Source organism: Diplotaxodon limnothrissa, linkage group LG12 (genome assembly GCF_057381915.1).
Source record: "Diplotaxodon limnothrissa isolate DT_005_m linkage group LG12, D_limnothrissa_male_GT1.1, whole genome shotgun sequence".
Classification (NCBI taxonomy): domain Eukaryota; kingdom Metazoa; phylum Chordata; class Actinopteri; order Cichliformes; family Cichlidae; genus Diplotaxodon; species Diplotaxodon limnothrissa.
In genome coordinates, this window is record NC_140607.1 from 8,566,523 (window position 1) to 8,577,419 (window position 10,897).

Genomic DNA, 10,897 nt, shown 5'->3' on the forward strand with positions numbered 1-10,897 from the left:
TTGCATTTTGCATCATACCATCTAGTACAGTGACATTTATGATTATCAACAAATATCAGTCTGTTCTTATTCTGTTGCACTTGATGATAAATCTCCTATGTGCTTAGTGTTTAGCCTGTTATATTCCTCAGAATTGTGAATGACCACTTTAGAGAAGGCTCTTGGAACTGAAAGACGTTAAAGGCTTGAAAATGGCGGGCCCTCCTTTCACAGCTTTTTCAAGCCTTATTACCACAGTGTTAATTCATACTGTTTTGCCAAAGATGTTGGCATGGCTCAAGGTGTCACTGGATATCTGTGCCCTGATGGATAGCTTCAATGAGATTGTCATGTCAATCCTAATCATCAGGGAATATTTTAGCCTAAAGGATGACCTTTTTTCTAAATCTAAGTAATGTCAGTGCACAAATCAACCAGGTAGTTAGTGTTCCTTAAACCTAACTAAGAATTGCTTAGACCTAACCAAAACATTCTTGTGGCCTCAACCTAACCATGAACGTCTTGTTGCCTAAACCTAACTAAGAAGTCCTTGTTGCTTCGATCTAACCAGATAGTTGTTGTTGGATAAACCTAGCAAAAGAATTCTTCTTGCCTAATCCTAACCAGGTAGTACTTGTTGCGCAGACCTAGCTAGTTTTGTTGCCTAAAGATAACTGAAATGTTCTCATTGTCTAAATCTATCTGCAGAGTCAAAGGAAAAGTAAGAAGCAGGTAAAAAATAAACAAACCAGCAAGAAAATAAACCTAAACAAACTACAAAAGACAAAGGCTGCAACAGGGACTTGGTCGGAGGCAACTTAAATGCCTTCAGCTCTGTAATGCAGACTTCATAGGTTTCATGAGTGTTATGTCTCAGCAGACAATACTGCAGTGATCAGTATCCCTGTCACCAATACACATGAGTACCCTGAAAACTGTTATTATGCCCAAAGAGACCATTCTGTGAAACATGGCTTCATGAACATTAACTGAACCTTTGGTCCCAATTACAAGCAGACACCTCAGTCAAAAGGGAAAAAAAACACATCATAAACCTGGTGTCATGGTGAGGCTGAGACCTTTGATCGGGACACATTAATTTATAAATTATATTGGATAGAGCTTTTTTTCCTCCCAGGGCAGTACCATCCCTGACCTTGACTGTATCAGCCCCGATACATCATCTTCTGAATTACTTATATCAATCTAATACTTTGGCACCTTGGGATGGATCTTCTGTCGTTCAACACTGATATAAAGATACCTTAGTTGTAATTTGATGAACATGTTTATGATGAATGGTTTGGTTGTTGTGGCAAATTAATAACTATGTGATTAATTTGATGTTAGTGTTGCAGCGGTGATAATTTTGTTTATACTGCATGAGCTTTAAGTCACGCTGATCTGATGAGAAAACAGCCGCGAAACCGATGTGAATTTAAGCACAAGTAATGAAAATAAATACCATTTTAATTACAGGAATGCATGTTTTTTTAGCCTGACAAAAGATTGGATGATGATCAAAGAATACGACACATAATAAAACAAACTTTCTGAAAGCAGAATATTAGCTAGAATTGAAGAAACTTAATCTGATTAAATATTCTCAGTACTGCGACAGTTAAGATAAGAAACATTCAATCCACACCTCTAAGGTATTCACAGCTATCCTGCCAGGGATAATATGCATCCTCAAACACAACAGTGTTGCCAACTTAGCGACTTTGTCACTATATTTAGCGAATTTTCAGACCCCCTTAGCAACTTTTTTTCTGAAAAGCGACTAGCGACAAATCTGGCGACTTTTTCTGGTGTTATTGGAGACTTATTTATGACGGCTTTTTGACGTGAAAGCGTATATTGTTCCTACTCTCAACGAGCAGCGGTTGCTGCTGTTGGCACCTCGCCCATGCCAAAGCGCTCACAGGCAGAGGATAGTCCTCACGCAGCTGCTATCAGGGTAGGAGATGTTCACCCCTATGCGTCCAAACTGCAAATGAATCGCGCATGAGCGAAGCCACTGCTCCCGCACTGATTGTAACGCAGTCAGTTCTTCTTTCACTGTTATGCTGTTTTGTGGATCACAAGGTTTAAAACTACTCATAAACACACACACACACAGAAAGTAACTCCACCAGAGTGCCTATTTCGGGTCACTTTTGCCAGTCCAAGCCCAGATAAAGGTGCAGGGGTCCATTCTTCGTACCTCGCTAAGTAAGTTAGCTGGATTTGATTGTTGACGATTTCGCGTGACCTTGGATCGTTCGGTTCTCCGAAGCTCATCCGGGACTTGCTGTCATAGCAACAGATCCGTAAGCGTAAACCTGCTCGGGAGCAGGCTTACTTTATGTGAACAAGATTAGATCGCGGCCACTCAGGTATGTCCGCTTCATTTATACGAAAGCAACAGCGATATTTTACCACTGTTTTTCCATAAATAAATATTATCAATGTAACTAAAGATAATGTATTTGATTCTTTTATTGATTCCATACAGATACATACAGGTCATTTCCTAAAAAAAGGGAAATGTACTATTAATCATTCTATTTCATGTATTTGATTATTTCAGATGTAATTCATATGTTAGAGTAGTAATTGTAAATTACTTCGTGTAATCAAGATGAGAGACCACGGCTATAAAAGCGAAGGTGGATTTGGGAAGTCTGTCGCAGCCATGTCCTGTCCGTTTGTACGCGAGCAGCCCATTGCGGAAGGTGCAAGATTGATAAGGAGAGTTTAAAGAATTCAGCGTATATTGCGGGATGGACAGGATCCTTTAGCTCAGCGCGACAGTGTGCTCATAGAGAGATATCGATTTTCCCGTGAGGGTATTATTTTGTTAACCAACTTGTTGACGAGGGGGTGCAGGACCACCACCTGTCTTTTTGTGCTCTGCCCTTTTCTTGGTTGCTGTTATAAACAAACAAACAGATTATTTCAGGGTCTCTTTTCAAGAGACTAAAAGCAATATAAGTGATAAATATTACCATTCTGTAGAATATTCTTATATTTCACTTTTTCTTGTTCCCATGTTCTAGTGGGTCCTGTTGTGGCTCTAATGTGAAAGAGGATATAATATAATAAATTTACCCTACCGCCTACTGGTGTTGGCCAGAGGGGCCGATGGCGCGATATGGCAGCCTCGCTTCTGTCAGTCTGCCGCAGGGCAGCTGTGGCTACAACCGTAGCTGCCTCCACCAGTGTGTGAATGTGAGAGTGAATGAATAGTGGCATTGTAAAGCGCTTTGGGTGCCTTGAAAAGCACCCATAAATTCAATCTATTATTATTATTATTATTAAATTACTTACGAGTTTAATTTGTCAGCAACTTTCTGCTAGCCCTCTCTCCTTGCTTTTGCAGCCTTTGCAGTGTTCCCTTGCGTTTTAATTAAACTCTGAAACTCCTGAAATCCCTCAATCAAGAGTTCTTGCTCTGCTGCCGAAAAATACTGAGCGCGCTCCTTCGACATTTTCGCCAACCAATCAATGGGTTGCCGACCAATGTTTCTACTATCGATGCGTAGCCCCTGTTAAGCCACCCAGTGATCTCACATTACTTCATCCAGCTATACTAATCGTCAACAACAGGTGTGTTCGGAGAACCGGAATAGCGAGCTCAAAGTTGGCGCGATGATTTGATCTTGGATGTGTCATTTGATGTAGTAAGCGAGGTACGAAGAACGGACCCCAGGACTGGAATTGTGACATTAAAAAAACCCAAAACAATAATTCCTAAAAGAAATTTAATTTGTAGTTCTAAATAAATTCTAAATGCATTTAGGACGTTTCTTATTCACTTTTTGTCTCTTCCACGATGTTATTTCTCTCTCCAACAACGTAGGTTACAATTACATTAGCATGACCAATTATGCAAATTAGGCGATGGCATTATTTAGCGACTTCTAGTGACTTTTAGGACGGCCAATAGCGATTTTCCTTACTGAGGAGTTGGCAACACTGAACACAACACAAAGAGGAGTCAGAGGAACGTGAAAAAAATACAGTTCAAGTCTGTGACCTGTTAAAAATGTCAGAGAACGTATGATGCTCAAAATCATTAAGTTTATATTAGGGCTGGGCCATATTATACCGTTCACGGTAATACCGGTACAATGTTAGGCAACGATAAGAAAATAAAATTTTGCGATAGAATATGGGTAAAATGCGCATGCGCAGTGCCTTTGTTTTCATACGCACATGGCCGAAAAGCATGGCGGCAGAGGAGAATGAGAAGGGGGAAAGCAGATCATTAAGTGGAACGGATAAACGGATGTTTTTGTAGAACATGCAAGCGGGCGTCGTTATTACCATATTTGTCGGACTAAGATGCTCATAAATTTGGGAGTAATCTGGGTCCAAAACTCCGTTCTCTTCAGGTCCCAAAGTCAAACGAACACTGTGGCACACTGAGAGTTAAAAACTGTCTAAATTCTTTCATCTTTAATAAAATGTTTCACATTGCTGCTTTACCAGGTGTAACAATTAAGTTTAACATCCAGGCATCCATGAAAACAAAATTTATTATATTTAAGAAGTTAGCAGGAAGTTAGGTAACTAGCGAAACTAGCGCGCTAAGCATGATATAGCATGTTTTAATGATAGATTTCTGAAAAAATTCAAATGTACAGCTCTGCTATCATTTCCAACATAAATGAAGACAGAAAACTAAACAGCAGTGACGTTTGTAGGGTTACTGAAGTTTGGCTAGCTGGTATATAATGTTGTGCTACGGGATCGCTAGCGACACAGCTATGTTAGCATAACATAAACAGTGAAGCTGGAGGATGCACGCTAAGTTTTTCCACTCGATAAAACTTAACCTGAGGGTTAGGGACAAATGCAATTGCATGGCAGGATGCTGTAAACAGACCAAACTTCAGTCAGGAGAACAACTGAGACAATCCATCCACAATACAAAGTTAGTCATTAATATACTGCAACAACATGTGAATAGAGCAGCTGTGATAGAATACAGCATTAATGAATCAATGGTACGGAAGTGGAGGAAGCAAGAAGAATGAGTTGAATAAAGTTTGATTTATCTGACTGCTTTGTGTTGCTTAATGTGCCTTATAATCCCGTGCACCTTATGGTCCGAAAAACATGTATTTGAATTTTTTTATTTGGCACACTGTAGTTTAATGTTGCAAAGCACCTCTTTTTAACTTTAGTGGATATTATACATGGTTATGCTCAGGATATGCCAGCCCATTTCTACTGGAAACTTTCAGCAAGGAATTTACATTTGCACTGTTACATTTTTATATAGCTTTAATGCACATAAAAACAGCTGCTTCTTTAAGTGAAAATAAATGGATGGGTTTTTTGCGCTAGTAAAGTTGTGGAGTTGTATTTTGTCTCACATCAATTATATCATCAGTTATATCGTTATCGCAAATTGTCAAATATATGCTCTAGTTTATATGTGATCTAAAGAAACACACCAGTCAATTTAAAAACCTGCAAGTTTATCAGATATATGGAGGAAATTGATTACATTTCTATTAAATACAATAATAAACAGGGATAGAAAGCCACAAATGAGGAAAAATATAACCAATCTCAGATTACACGAAAAACTGTGATTAACCAGTACAATGTCTGTGATAAGTATTTCTAACTGAATAGTAATAAACATATGTTAAATGTGGGAGAAATGGGAAAGGTGTTAAAGTTTGAATAATTCTGACAAGTGCCAAATTGTTATAACCAGAGAGCTAAGTCAGAGCATATCCAAAACGGCAAAGCTTGCGCTCAGCACTGGTGAGGGCCATCTGACAGGGCGTTGGGGGATGTGTCAAGTTGGATCTGATAATTTACAGCACTTAATGTTTCTGCTAGTGCCAAGACACCTTCTAGAGGTCACGCGAAGGTCACATTTTTTCACGTACTTGTGGGAGAAAGCTAATGCTGCTTGATTAAATTTGTTCTTCCATATAATGTTCATCAGCATCAATATAATCCCAATTTGAAACATCATACTCCTTCATACCCAGCCAACATTTATATGTGGGGCCCATATGGTTTGGAAATGGGCTGAAAAATGGGCCCCATATAGGATTGTCCGCGGGTTCCGTAATGGCCCCATGTTAAATGCCCATATAGGTGTTATATTGGTAAAATCTAGGAACTAAATGGGCCCCAACTGGGTAACATACACAGAAACCCACCTGGGCCCCATCTTTCAAGTTTTTTGTGGGTACCATGTGGGCACCACATAGGCTAAAAAGTGGGTTTTAAGTGGGATTGTCCGCGGGTTCCATAATGGCCCCATTTTATAAGCCCATCTTGGTGTTATATTGGTAAAATCTAGGAACTAAATGGGCCCCAACTGGGCAACATACACAGAAACCCACCCAGGCCCCATCTTTCAAGTTTTTTGTGGGTACCATGTGGGTTCCACATAGGCTAAAAATTGGGTTTTAAGTGGGATTGTCCGCGGGTTCCATAATGGCCCCATGTTAAATTCCCATCTTGGTGTTATATTGGTAAAATCTGGGAACTAAATGGACCCCAACTGGGCAAAGTACTCAGAAACCCACCCGGGCCCCATTTTTCAAGTTTTTTGTGGGTACCATGTGGGCACCACATAGGCTAAAAAGTGGGTTTTAAGTGGGATTGTCCGCGGGTTCCATAATGGCCCCATTTTATAAGCCCATCTTGGTGTTATATTGGTAAAATCTAGGAACTAAATGGGCCCCAACTGGGCAACATACACAGAAACCCACCCGGGCCCCATCTTTCAAGTTTTTTGTGGGTACCATGTGGGCACCACATAGGCTAAAAAGTGGGTTTTAAGTGGGATTGTCCGCAGGTTCCATAATGGCCCCATTTTATAAGCCCATCTTGGTTTTATATTGGTAAAATCTGGGAACTAAATGGACCCCAACTGGGCAAAGTACTCAGAATCAGAATCAGAAACTTTATTGTCATTGTCATGAGAACAACGAAATTAAGAAACCCACCCGGGCCCCATTTTTCAAGTTCTTAGTGTGTACAACATGAGGAAATCATTAGCTAAAAAGTTGGAATGGCATTATCGGTGGGTTCTGTAGTTGCATCTTACTTCTTGTTTGAATTGGCTAATTTCTGGCACTGGGCGGGTCCCATGTAGAAAAACAGCCACAAAATCAATTTAACAGACGGCCAATACGGCTTCTGTGACACAAAGACACTAAATATATTAAAGCTGACTGCAAATAGAAACATCAAGAGGGGACACAAAACACATTTTGTTCACATTTATTTTGTCACACAACTGTGGGTTTAAGTAACTGTATTCCAAGGAGTGTGAACTTAAAAAACTAGAAATATCAAACTGCATTCAAATTGCTTAGAGTTGGAACTGTAGCAACATGGGAAAAAATAAGAAGGGAAACTCAGAACCTTGTCTTGAATCAGCAGGGGTGTCTGTTATATTTTTTTACAGAGCCGTTAGTCTATTTTGTCCCCTAGCAGCCCTCAGTTCTCCTCTGTCTCTAGCTCCAGTGAACCATTTGGAGAGAGCTTTCTCTGCTTCTTGCAGGTTGACTTCTGCAGTCAAAGAATTCTTCTTCAGTGCCTCTGCAAATGAAGAAGAAAAATGGGTAAGCCAAAGTAAAGGTAACCGTAGAGTATCCAGTTGCTGGTTGGTGGTGTTCCTTCCTTTACAGCCTTTGTCACATTCACCAATGAGGCAGGAGGCCACCAGCATAATTTTCTCTCTGCGTCATGGAACCACTCTGATGGAATGATGTCTACCTTCTTGCAGCCATCAGAGTCAACTTCATCCACAAACTCGACCACACTGAATGAAGACGTCCTGTAAACGCTGTGCTGGTGTAGTTCTTCTTCCCACCAGCAAGAGTCGCTACAGTTCTTTCATGCCAAGATTTGTTTGTTATTAGCTGTAGAGTTAGTAATGCAGCACACTTTGAGAAAAGACTGACTCAGCATGTTGTTCAGATAAACATCTGCATCCATCCTCTTCGTTGTTTTACAGAAAGCATCGCTTGTGAGTATTTAAGTTGAACAAGAGTTAATGCAACTATATTTGCTATTATTTATGCACTTTTATGGTTAAAGGTGTACTGTATTCAGATTTACTTTCTTTCCAATGTTAGCTAGTTTAGTCAACTGATTTGCATTATCGTGTGAATATATAGGCTGAATATTGCTTATTTCTTCTGTTTGTAGTTTCACTCTGTTGATAATTGAAGGCAGCGTCAATAAAAGGGACGATACACCTGTCAGTTGTCGAGGAGTTTATCTATCTGCATAACTGTATCCAGTGTAGCAGTGAGGGCAGAATAAACGCCATTAAGTTACATGCTGTGTAGCTGAGGCAAAGTTACAAATGCATTACGAAAGGTAACAAAATAATTGGTTTTGTAAATTTAGTTACAGGAGCACTAGCAAGATGACCTGACAGTTTTGACAACAAATGTACACCCAGAGATGTTGAATCAATAGGGTAGTTAAAAAACGCTGTTCCAGTCTCAAACAGTTCAAACAAAACATGTATTTCTCCGATGAACAGCACAATGTTCTGCACAACTGCAACTTTGCCTTCAAGATCAAAACAATTTGTTCCATTGGAGGTGGAGATTATTTGATTTCCATGTCTGTACATCTTGTACTGAAAAGAATGATGGACAAAAAATTCAGTCATCATAGGTCCAGATGTATGTGGCTGTGTGAGTACACCCTCTGGCATTTTGCAAGACCTGTGAGGATACAATTGCTTTTCACAAACTCGTCTGACAATTTGCTGTACAGGATCCTGTGGTCTTCTCACCATCTTTTTTAACTGTCCCAAATAATTCTCAAATGGAAAACATGAAACCAAATCCAGAGGGCCATACTTTGTAGCATCATCTGCTAGGTGCAAAAGACTGTGTGTATTCTTAACTAAGAATTTAGTCCCATAAATCTTAGCAAAGTTGGCAACAAAGCATCTCAATAAATTTTTTGCATAATAACAGTACTCTTTACACAAAGGAGACAAAAGTATCCTCATAGCAGATGACAAAACCAGGAAGTTCTTGTACTGTGGATTGCACAGTTTCTGGAAAAGCACAACTGGTCCAGTATACAACAAAAATTGTCTTAATTCTGTAGCTTTCCATTGTCTGTACTCCATTAGGGACCGTGGCTTTCTGGAAAACGTGCGTGGCAGACTTTGCCTACACTGTTTTAAGTGATCTGAAATGGCAGACAGAGTAGAAGTAGGAACCCGACACTGCAATGGTCCCTTAATCCACAGGGCAAGTAATTTACGTACAACCCAAGCAAATTAAATGCATATAGTCTAAGGGAAAGGCTGAAACCATGCCAATGCCTAGCTCTTGAAGAGGTGATTTGGAGTTGTGGTGATCTTCATCTAACATTTCTTCAAACTGAGAATCTGATCTGAGACTTGAATCCATATCTGGAAAAATAACTTTCCCATCAACATAAACACCATACTGTGTACAGCGCTCACAAGAACTGTAGCCACCATGACCTTTGATGCATTTTAAATAAGCTCTAGCTGGGGTGTCACAGATAAAAGCATCTGGAAGGGGTACATTGAAGTGTTTTCCATTGAAAACAATACCAGTTTTTGTGACCTTTTTTACATCTTCTATAAAATCATGCATGTAGTCGTTCACCGACTCAGGTTTGCAGGGACCAGCATATATACCCATCATGAAAACATTTGCTTGTGGCAGTTCAACTATCTTACCTAAAATAGGCCACAGTTGCATATTAGAGCTCTTAAAGAAAGGCAAACCATCAACATTCACACGAATGGTTAATGTATCAGTTTTCAGTTCATGTTGATTTATTATTTTCAGTTCTGACAATACTGCACTTTCAAGACCAAAATGGTAGTAACTTCCCCTGCCAATCTGTTTCACTTCACAGTCTTTTAATGTACTGAGCAAAGTTCTGGGATCCTTTGGCAAATCTAGACCAAGCTCCAAAAGCATGGTTAAGAGCTCTGACAACACAGAATGAGACACATTTCGGTTTGCTGCCCATTCAGCAAGTTTCCTCTTAGCATCAGAGTTTGACTCCACATCAGGAAAGTCACAGTTTTGTTCTTCATCCGCTTCACTATCCATGTAAAAGTCATTACTATTAAAATCCAGAGATAAATCTTCATCCAAGCTGTTACTCGAATATTCCTCTACATTGTCCTCTGCCTTGTTGATAGTCTCATCTTTATTTTCTATATCTTCAATATTTTCCACTGCTTCATCCACAATCGAATGTTTGTTCGCCACATCTTCAGTGTATTGCAAAGCCTGGTCCACGGCCTTCTCTGCAAGTTCCACAGCATCTAAAGCAAGGCTCTGTAAATGCTGCTGAACTCTAACTTTAATTCTCCTTCTCCTCGTCCGTGATTTGGCAAGAAGGTAATCCATTTCACTAAAATACACAGAAGATTGTGTGCAGAATAGAAGTGTGAGCCATTTTCACACATACGGCAATCCAAAAAATTGCAGAAGATATTCTGAAGAGGAATACAGTAGCTTGCAAAAGTATTCACCCCCCTTGAACTTTTCCACATTTTGTCACATTGCAGACACAAGCAGGAATAATTTTTATTGGAATTCCATGTGAAAGACCAACACAAAGTGGTGTACACGTGAAAGTGGAATGAAAGTCATACATGATTCCAAACATTTTTTACAAATAGATAACTGCAAAGTGGGGTGTGCGTAATTATTCAGCCCCTTTGGTCTGAGTGCAGTCAGTTGCCCATAGACATTGCTTGATGAGTGCTAATGACTAAATAGAGTGCACCTGTGTGTAATCTAATGTCAGTACAAAAACAGCTGCTCTGTGACAGCCTCAGAGGTTGTCTAAGAGAATATTGGGAACAACAACACCATGAAGTCCAAAGAACACACCAGACATGTCAGGGATGAAGTTATTGAGAAATTTA

At 39.8% G+C, this 10,897-nt stretch overlaps 1 pseudogene; it reads right to left on the reverse strand.

Annotated features, from left to right (window-relative positions):
- Nucleotides 1-8,285: 8,285 nt before the first annotated feature.
- LOC146620840 (uncharacterized) lies at nt 8,286-10,373 on the reverse strand (annotated as a pseudogene).
- Nucleotides 10,374-10,897: the final 524 nt, after the last annotated feature.